General features: G+C 44.7%; 1 long non-coding RNA gene across 2 annotated transcripts; it reads left to right on the forward strand.

The window, feature by feature from the left end:
• Positions 1-1,331: 1,331 nt before the first annotated feature.
• LOC145430444 (uncharacterized) lies at positions 1,332-15,023 on the forward strand. Of its 2 annotated transcripts, none has more exons than XR_013911018.1 (4): positions 1,332-1,566; positions 9,773-9,937; positions 12,796-13,379; positions 14,188-15,023. It is a non-coding gene; the product is annotated as an uncharacterized LOC145430444 (long non-coding RNA). The 2 variants fall into 2 exon arrangements; XR_013911017.1 differs by having other exon boundaries at positions 12,796-13,375.
• Positions 15,024-21,587: the final 6,564 nt, after the last annotated feature.

Raw genomic sequence — 21,587 nt, forward strand, 5'->3', positions numbered from 1 at the left:
TCAAGTCTCAAGTCTTTATTCTCAAGTAATGTCAGGCAAGTCAGAGTCGAGTCTCAAGTCACTGGTGTAAAAGTCCAAGTAAAGTCACAAGTCGGAAATTTTGAATTTCAAGTCCTTTCGAGTCTTTTTATAAAAAAAAACAAAAAACAAAAAAAAAACAAAACAAAACAAAAAAACACCAACCACGAAAAAAGCATGTTGCAGTTATATGCTAAATGTAAATATTAGACCATGTAATTTTTAAATCTGTGTTTTTCTCAACACATGACAAAATAGTGAACTTAGAAAATATACACAAATTGTGAAATTGCACCTCTTTAAAATGCAGCTCAATTAAACCTAGCTCCAAGAATAATTTTCACCGACAGTTCTGAGATAAGCTGCATGTTATTCTTGGATGCGGTTGTAGGACCGGCTTTAAAAATCGCATGACAAAAATATCATACATATTAAAAAAAACTGCATCAACAACGTAACGTAGCCTGGACAACATTTGCTAGTTAGATGAAGTCAGCTATCTCATCTTAGCATATTTATAATCATACGGTTCTTGGAGTGAGTGCATACACTCATGAAGTTTAGTAACTTCAGGTCACTGCAACAAGCCCAGGTACAGTTTACCGACAGATGGGTACAGGACCTTGAAATGCACCGTGTAGAAAGTAAAGACCATCGTACCTATCATAAGTTTTCCAGTCTCACAAATCGTCTTCATAAATACACATTCATTAACAGTTTATTAATAGGACCTTTGAGCTCAACGGTAATTAATTAGTAGTGGAAATAATTTCTGGTACACGTTACAGAAATGTAGCAGTGACAATAATATTGTATGCTGTAATCGTACTGGGCAATTAGTGATACAAAAAAAAACCTGTTTTATCCTGTGAATAAAAGTACCGTAATTGTCGGGCTATAAGCCGCTACTTTTTCCACAAGCTTTGAACCCTGCGGCTTTTAGTCAGGTGCGGCTTTTCTATGGATTGTCCATGATTTTTGTCATATCGTAAGACGATTTGTTTTGTTTGTTCCGCTGTTGTACGGCACTACGTTGCCTGGCGGAAGGGCATGTGATCAGACACACAGTATCGGGGTTCAAGAGTGGTGTGTTGGTCACGTGTCCATCCGCCAGACAACATAGTGCCGTACAAGTAGCGCGAAAAACAAACTTCAAAGTAGCGCTACACGTTCAGCGGGAGTCGTGGATGATGTGCGGCGATAAACTTGCGAAAAGCAAGTTATGCTCAACTCCACCGGTGGAATCTGACAGCGTGGAAAAGTGTGAAAACATCAATGATCACCAACGGATGATGCTCCATGATGGAGAGGACACTGCCACGGCCCTTCTGAGGGTGTTCGACTCTGACACTGACAACGAGGATTTCTTTGGTTTTGAAAGTGACAACGAAGGAAAGAAGCTGAGAGTGGATGATGAAGCCACCCTGAGCCTGTTCGTATCCAACACTGGAGAAGAGGACTTTGGTGGTTTTAGTGGGCAGGAAGATGGTGGTGAATGACTGACTTTTCTTCTTGTTAAAGCCGTGTCACTGCACCTGAGCCTAAAAGGTAGTCTGAATCTATTTTTCTGGTGTGCTGTAGGTTATTGTTATGTACTACATTTGTTACTCATTTCAGAATCAGAATACTTTATTGATCCCTGGGGGAAATTATTTTTTGTTACAGTGCTTGTTACGCCCCTAGTCTAGGCGGGTAGGGACGCACATAAGGTTGGAGGAGAGAGAGACCAAATCCCCGCCCTGGTTCCCAAGCCAAACATCCAAACCAGTTGTAAGTAAAAAAAGTGATTTTATTTAAGGACAAGAAGCATAGCTCCGGGGTGTCGATGACATAATCCGTGTCACTCAATTTCGCCTGCACTGTATACGGACCACTGAACTTGGCCTGGAGGGAAGATCCAGGGACTGGTAAAAGTGTTAAAACTTTATCACCAACCTCAAATTTTCGCTGCACAGCCTTCACATCAAACTTCCTCTTCATCCTACCTTGTGTTGCACTGAGAGCATCCCGTGCAATTGCGCACGCTTTATGCAAACGCTCTCTGAAAGAGCTCACATAGTCTAACACATTTTCCTTAGGGGCAACAGTGTCGGACAGGAAGTTCTCCTTAAGCAATCGCAAGGGGCCACGCACTGTGTGACCGAACACCAGCTCAGCAGGGCTAAATCCTAACGACTCCTGCACACTTTCTCTCACTGCTAAAAGAAGCAGCGGCAACCCCTCATCCCACTCCTTTTGAGACTCAAGGCAAAATTTCCGCATCATCGATTTCAATGTCTGATGAAACCGCTCGAGCGCACCTTGCGACTCCGGATGATAGGCACTAGATTTCCGATGTTTAATGCCAAGTGACTGCAAAACCTGAGCAAAAATCCTAGACATGAAATTAGAGCCTTGGTCAGTTTGAACAGCTTTTGGTAAACCAAAGATAGAGAAAAAGTTCACCAATGCCTTAACAACTGGTTTAACCTTAAGGGTGCGCAACGGAATTGCCTCGGGAAAACGGGTAGCAACACACATCAGAGTCAAGAGGTACTGGTGACCCGATTTTGTTTTAGGGAGCGGACCAACGCAGTCGATGAGGATGTGTTCAAAAGGTTCCCCTAAAACTGGAATAGGGTGTAATGGAGCGGGTGGAATGACTTGGTTAGGCTTACCACTAATCTGACAGGTGTGACAAGAACGACAATACTGAGCGACGTCATTCTTCAATCCTGGCCAAAAGAAATGACGCAGAATGCGGTGATAGGTTTTCCTAATACCTAAATGTCCAGAAAAACTGTCATGGGCAAGACCAAGAACTTTGGGTCGGTACTGTTGAGGCACCAGAACCTGTTTAAACACATTCCAACCCAAATCACCAGCTGTAGGCGGATACCAAGTACGCATCAACACGTCATCCTCGACACTATAAACACGAGGGTACTGGTCGCTAGAGTTGGCCGCGGAAAAACAACTCACAAGAGTTGGGTCACTCTGCTGTGCCGAAACCAACTCCTTTTTGTTGATTTCCAAAGACAGTTGAGGTGTCACTGATGGGCTAATAGGCAGCATCGCCTCAGAGTCGCCCGTCAGTGGAACACGGGTTTCAGATTCAGACTCCGGACCACCACCAGCACAGAGAAAAGAATCAGATAAATCCACGTCACCGTACTTGCGCCTATGCGCACGAGTTACCGCGCAAGCAGGAAAAACAGAGGAGGAATGCTCCTCAGCGACAGGGTTAGGTAATGAAATATCAGGCACCGGTATCTCAACCACTCTCGGGGTAGAAAACACTTTTCCGTTAGCCAAATCATTCCCCAGAATCATCGCAACTCCGGGCACTGGCAACTGGTCGCGCACGCCAACCGGTACCGAACCCGAAACGAGCGGCGATTGAAGAAACACATTGTGCAATGGCACACGTAGTACATCCATTTTTACACCCCAGACAAGAGCATCCGAACCACAAAAAGAGTCATCAGAAAAAGGTAGAATACCCTTCAAAATAAGAGTCTGCGCGGCCCCAGTGTCACGCAGAATCATGATCGGCACCCGATCCTCCTCTTTTTCATTCAACGAAACAAACCCCTCCGACACAAAAGGGCGGTAGCTCTCATCAAAGCCTTCACTTCCCACTCCATTGCTAGGTGAAGTGGAAGCTGACATAGAACGAACGAAACCCACACTTTTCGGCTTCCTCATCGTGTTGGCCTGCTCCCTGCGCTGTAGTGATGGGCAAGCAGCAACGAGGTGCCCGATTTCATGACAATAAAAACATTTGCGATCTGACATAGGAATAGCAGCAGAACGTGTCTGGCGCTTAGGGGAAACCCTATAACTTCTGACAGGACGAGGTGAGGAAGTGTACTCACGGCGCTCTGTCGAAAGTGCAGCACGATGAGTTAACACAAACTCGTCGGCAAGGACCGCGGCTTTAGACAGTAACCCCACCTTCTGCTCATTAAGATACACGACAATGTTTTCAGGGAGACATGTCTTGAACTCTTCCAGCAGGATCAACTCCTTTAGCTGAGTAAAGTCCTCCGCGTGACTGGCAGCCACCCACTTGTCAAATAAGACAGTTTTCTCACGTGCAAATTCCACAAACGTTTGACTATCAAACTTGCGACAGGCACGAAACTTCTGTCGATACGCCTCTGGGACAAGTTCATAAGCCCGCAAAATAGTGGATTTGACAACCTCATAATCCAAGCTGTCCGCAATAGAAAGACTCGCACAGACCTCCTGCGCTCTTCCCATTAATTTGCATTGCAGCAACAGACTCCAGACGTCCTTTGGCCATTTTAAAGTGGTTGCGATGCGCTCAAAAGCAGTGAAATATGAGTCAACCTCTCCTTCCCTAAAAGGAGGTACCAAAACAACCTGTTTGCTAGCGTTAAACTGGTCTATGGTGGGAGTGTCGGGGAGTGTACTTACAGGAACGGGAGCAGCGTCACTCGCTCGAGAACGATCAAGCTCCATAGCTCGAATGCGGAGATGCATGAGCTCGACTTCCTTAGCCTTAGCCGCCAACTCCACCTCCTTCAAGCGAAGGGCAAGCCTGAGATCCTCCGTCACCAAACCCGCCCCAACCTGGCCAGCCGGGTCAAATACAGGAGACTGAATGGCGACAGGAGCTTCCGCCCCCGACGGCATCCGCCCCTTGGAAGGCTTCGGGACGGCCCCAGCAGCTTCCGCCCCCACTGCCGTCTCCAAACTCCCAGACCCACTCGGCGAGGTTTTCCGCCCCCCAAACACTCCCCTGTCCACCAGTCTCTCCACCAAACAGTGTTTAATTTCCGCCTTCTTAGCATTCAACGGAACATCCACCCTGAATAAGTTAGCCACTACCAACAAATCTGCTTTTGTGCACCGCTCCAACTTTTCAATGGAGGGACGTTGCGCAAAATCATCCATGTCAAACGACATCACGAGCAAAGCGAAAAAGGAAAACACAACACCGCAGACACCCAACCGCATCCGCGCACTCCAGAGCCGCAAAACTCGCGCACGACGTTTCCCCCCCACCACAAACGCAAAAAGGAAACGAACCAATCACACGAACGAAAAGGGACGAGCCCCCATTTATGTTACGCCCCTAGTCTAGGCGGGTAGGGACGCACATAAGGTTGGAGGAGAGAGAGACCAAATCCCCGCCCTGGTTCCCAAGCCAAACATCCAAACCAGTTGTAAGTAAAAAAAGTGATTTTATTTAAGGACAAGAAGCATAGCTCCGGGGTGAGCCCAGGCCACCCCAGAGCGAAGGAAAAGGTGCCGTGTGTGTCATATTAATATGATGAAGCCCTACTTTGCTGGTGGTGTGTCAACAGTTGCGACTGTGGGGGTGCCGGTTTCCGAAACTCGGTATGACCCAGTAGGTGACGATTTGGTTTTCGGTTGTGCTGTGGGCTGCGCACGACTTAGGAATTCTGAAATCCTACGTGATTTAAGGTCACATTTAACTGGGGTAGACGATGATGTCCGAAATGACGTGTGTCGGTTGATTGAAAATCATCCTAATCTTTTCTCGGACACTCCATCCTGTACCACCGTGTTGGAGCATGATATCGATGTGGGGGACCATCCTCCAATCAAACAGCATGCCTACCGGGTGAATCCCACTAAGCGTGCTCTTTTCCAGACAGAAGTCTCTTATCTGTTGGAGAATTGTCTTGCTGTCCCTAGCTCTAGTGCGTGGAGTTCCCCATGTCTCCTAGTGCCTAAAGCGGATAAGACCCCACGGTTTTGTACAGATTTTCGGAAGGTGAACAGTGTGACCAAGCCTGACTCCTATCCTCTGCCCAGAATGGAGGATTGTGTTGATAGGGTCGGTTCTGCGACCTTCGTTACCAAGCTGGACTTGTTAAAGGGCTATTGGCAAGTTCCCCTAACATCACGTGCGGCTGAAATCTCTGCTTTTGTTACTCCTGACCATTTTCTCCAGTACACTGTCATGCCTTTCGGGTTGCGCAACGCTCCCGCCACATTTCAACGGCTCATGAATATCGTGCTGGGCGGCGTCTGCAAGTGTGAAGTGTATTTGGATGACATTGTCGTCTATTCAGACACCTGGTCAGAGCATATGGAGACACTCACTGATGTGTTCCATCGCTTGGAAAGGGCATCCCTCACCCTCAACCTCGCCAAGTGTGATTTTGGTAAAGCCATGGTAACGTACTTAGGAAAGCAGGTGGGTCAGGGGCAAGTGCGCCCTATCTCGGCCAAAATCCAGGCCATACTGGATTTTCCTGCCCCTCAGACTAGGCGTGAGCTTCGCCGTTTCCTCGGCATGGTGGGCTACTACCGGAGTTTCTGTCAAAACTTCGCGGACGTGGTCGCACCTCTCACTAGCCTCACTAGTGTGTTGAGACCTTTTGTGTGGACCTCTGCGTGTCAGAGTGCGTTCCGGGCTGTTAAGACTCTCCTGTGCAGTGCGCCAGTGCTGGCCGCCCCTGATTTTGCACGCCCTTTTAAGTTGGAAGTGGACGCCAGTGCAAACGGGGCAGGTGCCGTATTGCTGCAGGAAGACCATCATGGTGTGGATCACCCAATCGGCTATTTCTCAAAGAAATTCAATGTCCATCAGCGAGGGTACAGCACGATTGAGAAAGAGGCCCTCTCTCTGCTGTTTGCATTGCAGCATTTCGAGGTGTATGTCGGTGGCAGTCCCTCGCCTGTGATTGTTTATACCGACCACAATCCCTTGGTATTCCTAATGCGGATGCGGAACTCGAACCAAAGGCTGATGAGGTGGTCCCTCCTGGTGCAGGACTTCAATTTGGAAATCCGTCATAAAAAGGGCACAGAGAATGTGTTAGCGGATGCCCTATCCCGTGTTTTCCCTTAAACATGACTGTCCAAAACATCTACAAAGGAGATGTCTTTGATTTTGGGAAGGGGGGTGTTACGGCTGTGGCCATAAGAACACTGTGTGGGCTGTTTGTTCTGTGTCTCTTTACTGTGCTTAAGACTCTCTACAGGTACCTCCCCTAATGAAGAGTAGTGAGCTGATTGGACCATGGAACAGGTGACCACATTCAAAAAGCCGCTCTGACAGCTCCAGAGAGAGAGAGAGAGAGAGTGTGGAACGAGCGAGTAGCCTGACAGCCGTCGCAGTCCTGACCCTGGTTTTCCCAGCCTGCGTTTATCTTGTGTATTTGTGGGAGTGTGAATTGTAAGCTTAGGCACTCGTGGGCTGAAGCGGAAGGGGTGAGCTGCCTTTTCTTTTGGAATCGTTTTCTCCTGTTTTCTTGGTCAGGGAGCGAGGGATAGCTCTGTCATTTGTTTGTTCTTTTTTCTTTCTTAGGGTTTAGTTAGTCTTTTCTGGTGGGACTTAGTTGGTTTTGTTTATTATTTTGGCCTGGGCTCACCCCGGAGCTATGCTTCTTGTCCTTAAATAAAATCACTTTTTTTACTTACATCTGGTTTGGATGTTTGGCTTGGGAACCAGGGCGGGGATTTGGTCTCTCTCTCCTCCAACCTTATGTGCGTCCCTACCCGCCTAGACTAGGGGCGTAACAGTGCTCCATTTTAAACCAACATTAAGACAAGACAGACAATATGCTAACTAAGAATAGTACAATATATACATATATATACATACATACATACATACATAAGTCACTCATAAATAAATAGTTGGAAAAGAAACATGTGTAGCTGTAGCAGCAAACAGTGTGTTAAGTGGATGCGTTGTACAGGGAGATGGCCACAGGCAGGAAAGATTTCCTGTGTCGTTCAGTGGTGCTTTTCGGTAATCTCAGTCTCTCACTGAACGTGCTCCTGTGACTGACCAGCATGTCATGGAGTGGGTGGGAGGTGTTATCCAACATTGTCTTTATCTTGGACAGCATCCGCCTCTCCGACACCACCTTGAGGGAGTCCAGCTCCATCCCCACAACATTGCTGGCCTTACGGATTAGTTTATTAAGTCTGTTGGCATCTGCGACCCTCAGCCTGCTCCCCCAGCATGCAACAGCATAGAGGATCGCACTGGCCACAACAGACTCATAGAAAATCCTCAGCATTTTCTGGCAGATGTTGAAGGACCTCAGTCGCCTCAAAAAATAGAGACGACTCTGGCCCTTCCTGTAAAGTGCTGTGGTGTTTTTAGCCCAGTCCAGTTTATTGTCAATGTGTACTCCAAGGTATTTATAGTCCTCCACAATGTCAACACTGACCCCCTGAATTGAAACAGGGGTCAAGTGTTTCCTGGTCTTCCTGAAGTCCACGATCAGTTCCTTGGTCTTTGCCACGTTGAGCTGCAGATGATTCTGCTCACACCACGTGACAAAGGAGTCGACCACAGCCCGGTACTCTGTCTCATCATCCCTGCTGATGCATCCAACCACCGCAGAGTCATCAGAAAACTTCTGAAGATGGCAGGTCTCTGTGCAGTGGCTGAAGTCTGTGGTGTAGAGGGTGAAGAGGAAGGGGGAGAGGACAGTCCCCTGTGGTGCCCCACAGCACAGCACGTTTCCTACTTGTAATTACTGCTACTTGTACATATACCTAAAAGGTTATGCAAATATGTACTCATAACTTGTTTTTCAAAATATTAATAAAAGGGGTGTGTCTCCAAACAGCCATCTCTTTCCTGACAATTCGCTTTGTGCATATTCTCTTACATATAAGTCAATATTGAAACACCTGCGGCTTTTGGTCAGGTGCGGCTAATGTATGTACAAAACAGGATTTTCCCCTGATTTTAGCTTGTGCGGCTAATATTCAGGTGCGCTTTGTAGTCCGGGAAATACGGTATATGTTTTTGTCAATGTACCATAATAACAGAAGCGAAACGCAATATTGTGTCAGGACAATTCACTATTTATGCACAATAAACAAAGGAGCATAGCGCGACAATTTCTGTTCAGCACCAGACTTGCTTGTAACCTATATCACCAATTATGTTAAGAAAAATGACGCATTAACTACAACAGCAGACTGACCTTTGTGAAAATGCTTGGAGCAGACTAACCTGTGAGCTGGAGTGTTCTGGGACGTTATATTTGGTCTTTGAATGGCTGCGATCCAGGCCATCCGTCTTGTCTTTGTTACTTCGGAAACATGGCTCGAACAATTTCTCTTCAACGACGTAATCCGATAACAACCGATCTCTTTACCCGTCGGCTTCCCGTGGCTGTCATGCGACCGGCTATTGCAGTTAATAATACAACAGCTTCTTGCCATTTTTTGTGTGTCTTTTTATCGCTGTGTAACTGATTTCAATTGAAAGCCTGCGTGCGCTAGTACCTCTTGCCACGAGTTCCCAGAATCCTTTGCGGTTTTACCCCTGAATGACGTCACATTTTCAATCTCTATATAATATGCATGTTAAATTTTATATTTGGGGTGAAATATCAAGTCTTTTCAAGTAAACCGGTTCAAGTCCAATTCAAGTCCCAAGTCATTGGTGTAAAAGTCCAAGTCAAGTCACAAGTCTTAGAACATTTTTTTCAAGTCAAGTCTAAAGTCATAAAATTTATGACTCGAGTCCGACTCGAGTCCAAGTCATGTGACTCGAGTCCACACCTCTGCCGTGAATGGTATAATATCAAACTGGGGAACCTGATCATAAATGCAAAAATGTTTCTCCATTGAGCTACAAGTGATCAAAGAAAACATGATCTGAGTGCTTCAAAGTGTTGCTTCTTGGATATAAATGAGACAGACGCCAGTCAAATTTAACAGGGGTGCTGGCTGAAAATGAAATCCTACCTACAGAAAGTGTGTAAATCTTTAATAATATTTATTTGCTTGGGTATTTTAGGAATGTTTTTCTAAACATGGAGATAAAAGATGGAAGAAACCGATCTGAATTTCCCGTCTCCTGCCTCCGATGATCACTGTGACCTCAGAGGGCAACTGGTCTGCGAAGCTGGAACTGGAGTGAGGGAGAGAGGAGTCATCATCCAGCTTGAAAGAAAACATCCGGGTAAAGTGATGTGGATCAGTGGATAAACTCGTCTCTACTTTTCTTTTGGCCTCATTTGTTACTAACAAAAGATCTCCAAGCTCAGTTTACATTCAGTATGTGCTTTGACTGCAATAAAAAAAATAAAAAACCCACAAACTTTTAAATATTGAAGGGGTTCAGGTAGAGCTGGCTTATGAATTACTAAGAGCGCTTACCATACTGTACCTGTAAAACATGTTTTTGTATGAGACCGATTTGTAACAGAGGCCTTAGTCTCAGTAAGCCTGAAGTCCTTTCCTGATTTATTTTGCAATCTCTGCTCTTTCATTGATGCTTCCCTTTGTCCCCTCCCACATCACTTTGTTACATTTTTCAGTGTCCAGTTTTTTTTTTTACTTCTGTTTGAATTCATTGTGTGCTTGAGCCTGCAGACTGTTTGACAAATAGAGCTGGGCGATATGAGATTTGTTCATATCACGATATATCGTTATCGCCTGAAATGAAAAAAAACATAAGCCAAATAACTATATTTGTAAGATTTAAATGTGCCGTTGCTCACAAGTAAAATGTGAAATAATCAGCAGCTTGTTTTTATTTAAATATTTATTTCCCATAATAAGTTCAACAGGGTAGATGTACTTAAGGAACATGAGACTTTTTCAGATAAATAAAGGCAAATATTGCAAACTACACAAAAGGCAGCCGCTAAAGCATTTAAGTTTCAAAATAGAACAAACGAAACAGACTAAATTGTCAATTCCACTTAGAAACAAAATATTAATTCTAAAAATAAATCTTAGTTTGTTTTACAGAAGAACAGACAAAACTGACTAACTTTTGTCAATATCAAATAAACTGAGAACTAAAAGGAAATTCTCAATCTCTCCTTGTTGTATAGCTTAGCTTTTCAAACAGTTACTTTAGTCTGACAAAAGCCGAATGACGAATTAGCGCTTCCAGTCAGAGACTGAGGCTACGTCCACACGTACACGGGTATTTTTGAAAAAGGAGATTTTCCGTTTTCGTTTTAAAAAAAAAAAATCCCGTCCACACATAAAGGCAGAAATGAAGGAAAACGCTGCTATGAACATGCCAAAGCAGCAGGTGGCGCTAGATTCCTAACCGTGCAGAAATGTTGGCCAATCAGAAGTCTAGAAGCCTCGGTGGGAAAAAGTAAACAAAGCTGGGGCATAGAAGCAGAACAGAGTCGTATGTGTGGAGGGACAGTAACTGTGTGTATATGTAAGCATTTAAACACTGCAGAGAGTAGAATTAACAGTATTGTAGAAATTCATTTCACCGAAACAATAACGTGGCGCACAGTGTGACGCATGCACCAGTTTATTGTATTTCCAGACTTGCTTTCGGCACAATTTACAGTGCACGCTACTCTGTTTTTTGTCAGACTTGAAATAGCCGAAATACCTTCACACTACGGAACTTCTATGGCTCTTCCGTTCGACAATCTCTCCGGCATTGGAACCATCATCTGTTTTCTCTTTGGTCACGCTCGGTTGATTTTTCTAGTCGGCACACTCATTTCCTCCATTAGGCGCTGGCTCCATTACCCGCTGGCTGCTTCCCAAACAAACACGTGCGACTTGGCACTTGTGCTGTACGTAACAAGTCACGCGACGTGACGCTGCGGCTGTGATTGGTTCGGCTCTGCGCTACTTAATTTGGATTGGCTGACCTTTTTTTTTTTTCCCCCCAGAGGACAAGAGCAGCGAGGTCTATCGCAATAGCTTAATTTCTCTATCGAGTAAAAGTTATATCGCGATACATATCGTTATATCGCCCAGCTCTATTGACAAAAAAAATAATCCAACTAGAGCCCTTAGATCTGCAGATTAGTTTCTTCTGACTATCCCCAGAACTAGACGGGAAAACAGAGGTGACCGAGCTTTTGTGGTCCTCGATTTGTTTTGACTGGTCCTTTTGTTTGAAGCTACCTTTTCTCCCTGTGAAATACAGCAGCTGGACCTTTAGCTAGCAACACACTGTTAGACAAACTGCATACAAACATTTGGTGCGTTTCAAATTTTTGTTGAGCTGATAAAAATGCTGCATTTGAAATTAGCTGCCACTTAAAAACTATTACTCCATTTATGCTCGCTCATCTTGTGTGTGGCTAGATGCTGAAGTACTGTGACAGCAACGTATGAGCGCTGCAGTCATTCCAGCGTTGTGCCAAAATAAAAAACACTGGCCCACTTTGACCCCTGACTATGGCCCACAGTTTTCTTTCTTTCATTTTCATGTGTCACACTCTGGTGATTAATACACCATCTGGATTGCCGTTCATGTGTTACTGTTTAAGCTGTGATGAACTAACTCCTCTCAAAGGCCTTAAACCAAAAGTAACACATCTGTTTGGAAATGTAAGGAGTATAAAGTACAGATTATTATTTTTAATGTAGGGAGTAAATGTTAAAAAACAACAACCTTAGTTTACAAACAGACTCTTCATTGAACCAAGCTTGCAACTATTACACTGGATTTATTATCATTGAATAAACTAGCAAATTATAGAAATATATGATAGGAAACAGGGGAAAGAAATATAAGAAAGTATAGACCTGGTAAACATGTATTACTATTCTGAGTGTGTTAGCATGCTAGCATTAATATTTGTGTAAAGCAGGGTGGATGGGCATGATTTTAGTGTGTTTGAACAGTCATTCATTATTTTTAACACCAGGATGGATGTAATGTGTTACTGTTACCAGTAGGTGGTGATAAGAGACCTTTAGGTGTTTGGTGCCACACTCCACCTTCAGGTTTAAAATTAGTGTTAATGGAGGGACTTTGAAGGTTCAGTTTGTTCAGCGACTGCATTTCACTCATTTCCTGTGTTTGTATCTCTGTCGCTGCAGGACCAACATGGACTGAGAAGTCAGCGCTCTCAGGAGGCCGACAAACCTCACAGAAGAAAGAGAGAGAAAAACTACAGCTGTGACGAGTGTGGGAAGGATTTTTCTCGCAAAGCTTCACTAACAATGCATCAAGTCATCCACACTGGAGAGAGACCGTTCAGCTGTGACTTGTGTGGAAAGTCTTTCCCCTGGGATAGTTGCCTAAGAAAACACCAACTCGTCCACAGTGGAGTGAAAGCGTACAGCTGTGATCAGTGTGACAGAGCTTTTGATCGCAGTTGCAGCTTACAGAGGCAACTCTGGAACTAAGACATATAGCTGTGACATTTGTGGAAAAACTTGGCGAGACAGCCGAAATAGACACCTACGCATTCACACCAGACATGTTGTGTACTGGTGTGATCAGTGTGGCAAACAGTTTATAACAGATGTACAGTTACAAAGCCACATGTTTACCCATGCTGAGGAGAAACCTTATAAATGTGACCTGTGTGAGAGGACTTTTAAAGCTCCACGTTACCTGAGACGACACCAACAGATCCACACCAGAAAGAGACTCTACAAGTGCAGTTACTGTGACGTATGTATGTTTATTTTTATCTTATAATTTTAGCCTGACTGTTTGGGAAAACTCAGCTCATTAAATTGTGTTAACATGTTGGAAATTCTACTGGACGGAAAAGCAGCTCTGAGTGATTATTCAGATTTTAATTTCATTTATGGTTTTTGTTTACACTGTCATGAAAAACTAAAATTGCTGTAATGTAATCCTCAGGGAGTTTCGTGGTATATCATGGTTTTGTTGTTATTTCAGCATAAATGACCTTTGGTTTACAGCGGCTCATTCCTCTGTCAGGTGTACGTGGAATACAATAAAACACAAAATAAGTACAAAACCAAACCATTCAGTAATCTTCTCTTATGTTAACAAAGTTGTATCGTTACATATTGGCGTTGTAGTACTTTAGCTGTAGTATCACTGCTTCCTTGTAGCTCAAGTACTTTTAGACATCAGTGTTAAAATACTCATTTAATATTATCATTGCAGTGTCATGGGGGTAGTAGTGTTTTTTCTTGTGTCCCAATCAGCTGAGTACTGTAACTGCACAGTTGCAGTGTTTCGAATGCAGTATTAAATTAATATTATTGGAGTGTTACATTAGTAGTTTAGCACTGTGTTGGTACCCTGAAAATATTAGCATGGTGTAACATTAAATAAGTATTACTGTAGTATTATGGTGGTAGTATTGTAGTTATCGTATCCCTGTGAACTGAGAAAGTAATTGGAGTAAAAAGTAATTGGACGTTGGCAGAGATGCTTTTTATTTCAGGCGACGTTCACGATACAAATGTTGAAGGACTGACTTCCACTGTCTTTGTGTCTTTGTTTAGAAGCAGAGTGGTGCAGATGGGTCCAGTTCTCAACCCTGTCATCGCTGTGGTGGTGGGAAAACTTTTGTTGTGACCTTTGTGGAAAATCTTTCAGTCATGCAAAGAGCCTAAAAATACATCAACGTAGACACACTGGAGACAAACTGAAATACTGCAAAGAATGTAGGAGAAGCTTCCCCAGATCACATGAGTTAAAACACCATGAAGTCATTCACAGTGGGGTTAAAAAGCACCTCTGTGATCAGTGTGGGTCATCGTTCACCACTGCAGGTGAGCTTAAAACACAAACGAGTCCACACAGGAGAGAAACCATACAAGTGCACACACGGTCACACTCACACAGCTGTGACCGGTGTGACAAGACTTTCAGGAATCTCAGTTCATACTCCGAACACAAACGATCCCACACTGCAGATAAACTGTTTCACTGCTACAAATGTGCAAAAACGTTCACTTCACTATCTGTTCTGTGCAAACATCAGCGTGATCACGGTGAATCTGGTGTCAGGGTCAGACTTAAAACTGTTGAGATCAGGCTCCACAGAGTTCAGCTGGAACCTCACGTAAAGAACTGATGAGGCTGCTGTAAATATAAATGTTCCTGCAGTTACATCTTAAGCTTTCTAAACTCTTCTACTTTAGTGCTCTTATTGAGTGGTTAGCTTTTTTTTTTTTTTGTTGGAAGAAGAAAGCTTGTTATGTAATCAAGTTTTTATTGAATGCATTTTGATCCATGTGTTCTGTAGGTGTTCTTTGTTCAGGCTGTCTGTGTTATGAAACTTTGCAACGGTTAAATAAAAAATGAAAATGTTAAATAAAGAAATGGTTTAATGACAGCTTGAGCCATGATGTCATTTCCTGTATTTCAGAGTAAAGACTCGAGGGATGAATGGAAACATGTTTACAGTCAGAGTCAGATTAACTGTTTTCAGTGACCCAGATGGAGGTTTATCGGAGGACACTTGGCTTTCCTTCCCTCACACTGAGCAGGGTTCCTGCAGCTTATTACAAACTCTGATCTTAAATTTAAGAAAAATAAGATCTTTAAAATCTTGTATTTCTTTTTATCAAACTTGCTGTAGGTGTTAAAACTTCTGATTTTTTTTTTTTTTATTATTTTTTTTAGGGAAAATAATCTTTTATAGTTGTGGTTTCATTTGCTCAGAGTTTATCAGCGTTTCCTGATACAAGGCAGGATGGATCCATGCTTTTGTGTTTTTTAAGACAAATTCTGAAGCTAAAATCTGAATGTTACAGAGATTGAGACCCATCAGATCAGGCAACATTTTCAATCTTCTGTTGTCCACAAAAGGGGACAACAGAAGATAACTGTGGAAGGAGAACGAACTGGGAGATCTCAGGTCCAGTTTACCTCCTGGGTACGTCAAGCTCTTCCTCTGCTAATCGTTCCAAACACGGAAAGCTTTTAGGAACATTTAAAGTTTGTTTGGTTTTTAAGTAAATTTTGTGGAAGCCTCAGTCTGAGATGATGGTTACAGAAACTGTGCAAGGATGACGTTTCGTACTTATTTGATATAGAGAAGTGAGTCACCAGAGAATGGACACATGTTAGACATGCTGGAGATGGTTTTTGTGTCACAAAAGACTTCAAAAAATATTCAGACTTCCAGACATAATAATGATCAGAAGAGCATAACAAGCATACGGATGCAACGCCCACTTTTTCTCCATTTCATGCATGAGAGCAGATTTTAAGAGAAATGCATTGTCAAAGCTGTCGTCAAAGACTGCTACGGTAGCAACCGAGCCAGCTAACACACCTGGTCAGGAAACCTGAAAGTACTAAGTGCTGGTTAGTACTTTCAAAATAAGAGTGTGGGGATTGTCTAATAATAATAATAATAATGGATTGGATTTATATAGCGCTTTTCAAGGCACCCAAAGCGCTTTACAATGCCACTATTCATTCACTCTCGCATTCACACACTGGTGGAGGCAAGCTACGGTTGTAGCCACAGCTGCCCTGGGGCAGACTGACAGAAGCGCGGCTGCCATATCGCGCCATCGGCCCCTCTGGCCAACACCAGTAGGCGGTAGGGTAAAATGTCTTGCCCAAGGACACAACGACCAGGACAGACAGACAGAATCAATTGTGAGCGCTCGTGTCGCCTCAGATGGATAAATAGAAATAAGTCAGTAGGTAGATGCCTGACCTTACTTGTATTATCCACATGTCTTGATGCATGGAAAGGCACCTAAAGAAAGCTCCAGCCGATCCAGGAGAGAAGGACAACCGCTGCCCAAGCGAAAACCTGTAGTGATCCCATATGTGTCAGGAGTATCGGAACAGGAGACTAATGTTGGCAGAATTCATATTTGGTGGTAGTCTGCCCTTTTCCTCGATTTCCTGCAACATGCTGTGGAATACTGGTGCCAAAATTGTCCAGAATTCTTTGTAGAATTCTGCAGGGAAGCCGTCTGGACCTGGAGCCTTATTATTGGGCATACTTATCAGGGCTTCCTGGAGTTCACTTGGCGTCAGTGGCGAATCCAGTTCCATTGCTTGACTGTCTAGTAATTTTGGAAGAGTTACGTTGTCAAGAAACAGATCAATTTCATTTTTAGATGGGTTTATTTGTGGTGAGTATAAAGTTTCATAGAAATCCCTAAAAATGTTGTTTATTCTTCCAGGATCATATATTGTGTTCCCCGATAAATCTTTAGCAGCACATATAGTTATTTTTTCTTTATTTATTTTTAGCTGGTTAGCTAGAAATCGACCTGATTTGTTACTTACCAGGCAAAGACCCTTTATTTCCCTCAAGCTATCGTCCAATTTCTCTTTTAAATGTAGACCTTAAAATAATCTGCAAAGCTCTCGTAAAGAGGTTAGAGAAAATGACCCCCCTCTTAATTCATCCTGACCAAACTGGTTTCATAAAAGGTCGGCACTCCTCAACAAACACTCGTAGATTACTTAATTTAATAGACTACTCATACGATAAAAACATCGAAACCATAATATTATCTCTAGATGCAGAAAAAGCCTTTGACAGAGTTAATTGGAAATTTTTATTCGCAACTTTACACAAATTTGGTTTTGGAAACTCTTTCATAAACTGGATAAGAATATTATACAATTCCCCAACGGCTCGTATCAGAACAAATGACCAGACATCCTCCAGCTTCTGTCTCCTGAGGGGCACCAGACAGGGATGCCCACTCTCCCCTTCACTTTTTGCAATTTTTATCGAACCTCTAGCAGCAGCATTTAGACAGGCTACAACAATTAAGGGCATAACATGTAAGAACATAGAACATAAAATCAGTCTCTATGCGGATGATGTGTTGCTTTTTCTGCAAAACACACAAACCAACCTCTCTGAGGTAATTACTTTAATAAACTGGTTTTCAAGAGTTTCAGATTATTCAATTAACTGGCCAAAATCTACAGTTCTCCCCATTAACTGCTCCTTCCATAATTCTTCCTCTGCCCCACTGCAATCCGGAAATATTAAATATTTAGGTATTAATGTCTCTCCTAAGCTTTCAGACTTAACTAAACTAAACCACATCCCACTTCTAAAGAAAGTAGAAGGCGATCTGACTAGATGGAAATCTTTACCCATATTACTCATGGGAAGGGTCGCCACTATAAAAATGATGATCTTGCCAAAAATAAATTACTTATTTTTGATGATCCCTAACAAACCATCACAAGATTGGTTCAGATCTCTGGATTCATATATTTCCAAATTCCTTTGGAAAGATAAACCCCCGCGTATTAGCTTAAAAACGCTACAAAGAACCAAGGATAGAGGAGGATTAGATCTGCCTAATTTTCACCAATACTTCTTAGCCAACAGGCTTCAGTTCATCTCAGAATGGTTAAAACATACCTTCTTAGTTGAGCCCTGGCTAGATGTTGAACAGGCACTATGCAAGGATCTAGAGATTTCAGACCTACCATTTATTAGCTCAAACATCAAAAGACATGAATGCTTTAAAAGTATCAACATCAGCTTTTCTCTAACAGCATGGTGGGAGTTTCTAAAAATAACGGAGTCTTCATTAATCCCATGCAAACGTACACCTATCTGGAATAACCCTGACATATTACAAAACAATAATATGATTAATTTCCCAGAATGGAGTTGTAAAGGAATTAAATACTTAGAACATATATTAGAGGGAACAGAATTTATTCCATTTGACAGACTAGTTGAACAATATGGGATCAACAAGAGAAGGTTTTTAGAATATCAACAAATTAAATCCATAGTAAAAAAGAAATTTAACCTCAGTCAAGTTGAATTACAAACACCACTAAGTGTGGCACATTTTTTTACTCTTAAATCCCCCAAATTATTATCTAAAATATATAGAACACTTTCTAAATTAGATGAATCAATATCCCTTCCTACTGCAAAGTGGGAAGCAGATTTATCAGTCAACCTAGACCAAAACTTCTGGTCTCAGATTTGCTTAAAAACTTTCAAATTAATTAAAAATCCCAGTCTGCAATTAATACAATACAAAATACTTCATAGAGTGCACTATACAGGTCATCGGATGTTCAAGATGGGCTTTACATCTTCCAACAACTGCTCACACTGTCAAGGCAATACACCAGACAATTACATCCACGCTCTTTGGTTCTGTCCACCAGTGCAAAAGTTTTGGCGCGAGATATGTGAAGACTTATCAAAGTGTCTGAAATGTAACATTCCAACTTCCCCCTTAGTGTGTCTACTGGGCAGCTTAGATAATGTCACTTCAGAAAAGAATATCGCCCATATGATCTTCACTGCCCTATGCATAGCCAAGAAAACAGTCCTCATGAACTGGAAAAATAAAAATAATCTTAATTCTAACCAATATAGAAATTATCTATTAGATTACATTAGTCTTGACACAGCCTCTGCCACCACATTAGATCAATTGCTCTGGGCCCCTTTTATCAGCTCCATCACCTAGTGGGGGTGGGGGGTCATAGTTTGGTCCCGCCTTCACTGTTGTGATTGGTGAGGGGGTAGGGACAGGCTTAGGGCGTCAGGGGGTTCCCCGGAGGCATCTTCCTTGGGGGGCTCAACCCGGGGTAGCGGTCACGTCCGGTTGGGGGCTCTGTTGGCTCTCAGGTGACTGTTTCCTCGCGGCTGCGTGCAGTGGGGCTAGGGGAGGGTCTGTGCTGACGGACGTGGGTTACTGACCTGGCAACCTGGCTGCCCCTGGGTGGGTCCGGGATGGGCGTGAGGTTCTGGGGGCGCTCTGTCTCTGGGCTGGGGCCCGGGCCGGGCCTCGGGGGCTTGGGTCCTGGTTGGTGTGTTGCCGGGGTTGTGGGCGGGTGGGTGCATGGGGGCCCGGCCCTGGAGCAGGGTGCCGCCGGTGCGTCGAACCGCCTGGGGGGCTCTTCATCTGGTGGGGGGGATGGTCACATCTTGCAGGAGCTTTCTTCTCTTCAGGAACTCTCTGCGGGAGGGGGAGATACAGGAGAGGTGGAGGAAGATCTCAGCCTGGGCGTTTACCGTGTTATGTAGTCTGGAAGATGTGTGGATGGTGGGGTGGGTGCAGTTTTCTCTGTGGTGGGGTTGGGTGGACTGTCCAGGGCTCTGTGGAGCCGGAGGGCGCTACTGCACTGGGCCCCGGTCTGATGGGCCTGGGCCCCCCTTCCCTGGCGGGTCGCGGAGGGTGGGAGTGCCTACTGGGGTCAGCGGGGGAGCTGGCCCCAGGGAGGGGTTACCTGCCCCTCCCTTCCTTCCCTCCCCATCTCCAGCTGCCTCCCTCTTCCCGCTCCTCCACAACCACCCACACATGCAGGGCCTTGGAGTGGGGGTATGTCACCAGGGTGCAGAGGAGGCTACCCCCCCCCCTCTGTCCCCTTCTGGCTGCCTCTGCCTCAATTTTATCCCACAACTTAGACATTCACATTATTCACACTCTCATTACACATACATATAGGATCTTGGGGGTGGGCACAATCACGGAGTCCAATTTACCATCAGGGTGTATACCTCACCCCTGACGTCGTTGCCCACCTCTCAATTTTAAATACACTTAGTCATTGAGGGCTAGCAGGAGGGACTATGCGCTTACCTGCTGCTCCATGGCAGGTAGCTCCATGCCCTCCTGGGTTTTAATTGCACCTTAGAACACATATGCATCAACACTACAATGAGCGGGTGGAGGGAGGTTTGGAGTCTTCTCCCACCCCCATTCTCTGCGGCCTGCTGGAGCAGGAGGGCTAGTAGGAGGAGTTGGCCGTCCGACTGCGGTCTGGGGTGTGGGGCCTCCCTGCTGCTGCGGAGTCAGGGTGGTCTGCCTCTCCCCACCGCAGGGAAAAGGGTAACACCACCTGGGTCTGGGTGCAATTCCCCCCTCCAGGGACAAGGGTACCTAGACCCGGTTTGTAGAGTACGCTTGGGGAGTGTGATTGTGTGTACAGCGTCTCTTTATGTCTGTCTCCACGTTGGTTGAGTGTGGAGTGAGTGCATATGAGAGCATGAGGGTGGGAATGGATGTTTGTGTCTGTGTGTGCCTGTATGTCTGTGTCTATATGTCAGGTTGGGTATCAGACGCCACCTCTCTGGGGACACCTCAGGCCCTCCAAGGTTTGGAGGCCTATCTCCACCCACCACCACTTCCCCTGCCGGTGGCGGACTCCCTCAGGTGTCGGTGTGTTGGTGGTTCTTTGTGTCTGGGGGTGGGCGTCCGGGTACACACCGGCTCACTCCTTGGCGGCCGCTTGTCGGGGCCTGGGGCCTGGGGCTCGCTCGGGCCCCTTTGGAGGTGGGGTGCCCCCGGCCTCTCGGCCTGGGGCTCGGTCACTCAGGCGCAGCTGGGGGCCGGCGGAGCTCACGGGCGCGTCACTGCAACTCCCCCTGACTTCTGCTCCGCGGCTGCTGGGCGAGCCCTCATCTGGGACTCTCCTCAGCTCTTACTGGAACAGTGGCGCGGCTGCCCCTCTGTTGGTCTTCCATGGTCTCTTGTGTTCTGGGGGCCTCTGGATGTCTGGAGTTTTGATCTCCTCCATACCCGCTTCACACCCTGGAGGACGGGGCTGTGGCCCCCCCACACTCCCTAGCAGATCATTACATGGAGAAACCTTTGGAATGCAAGCATGCTGATCCACACAGGTATGCACACATGGGTATTCACAGACGCGGACTAAAGCTTTCTTGGCTGCTACCTCAAAGCACACTGTGCGCTGTCTATCTTGCGTGCTGCACAATATCGTTTATTATTTAGTAAATATTGATATCTATGACTAGCTAGTTTATTGTGATGGTGCTTTGTTTTCTCTATTATTATGTTGCTCTTTGTTGTTTGCTGTCTCCTCTGTTTGTTTTTTTTTGTTTGTTTTTTTTTTTTCTCCATACAGGTGACCCAGGAGTTCTTTTTTTTTTTCTCTCTCTTCCCCCCCCCTTCTCACCGTCTCTTCT

The sequence above is a fragment of the Astatotilapia calliptera genome, chromosome 8 (assembly GCF_964374335.1).
Source record: "Astatotilapia calliptera chromosome 8, fAstCal68.1, whole genome shotgun sequence".
Classification (NCBI taxonomy): Eukaryota; Metazoa; Chordata; class Actinopteri; order Cichliformes; family Cichlidae; genus Astatotilapia; species Astatotilapia calliptera.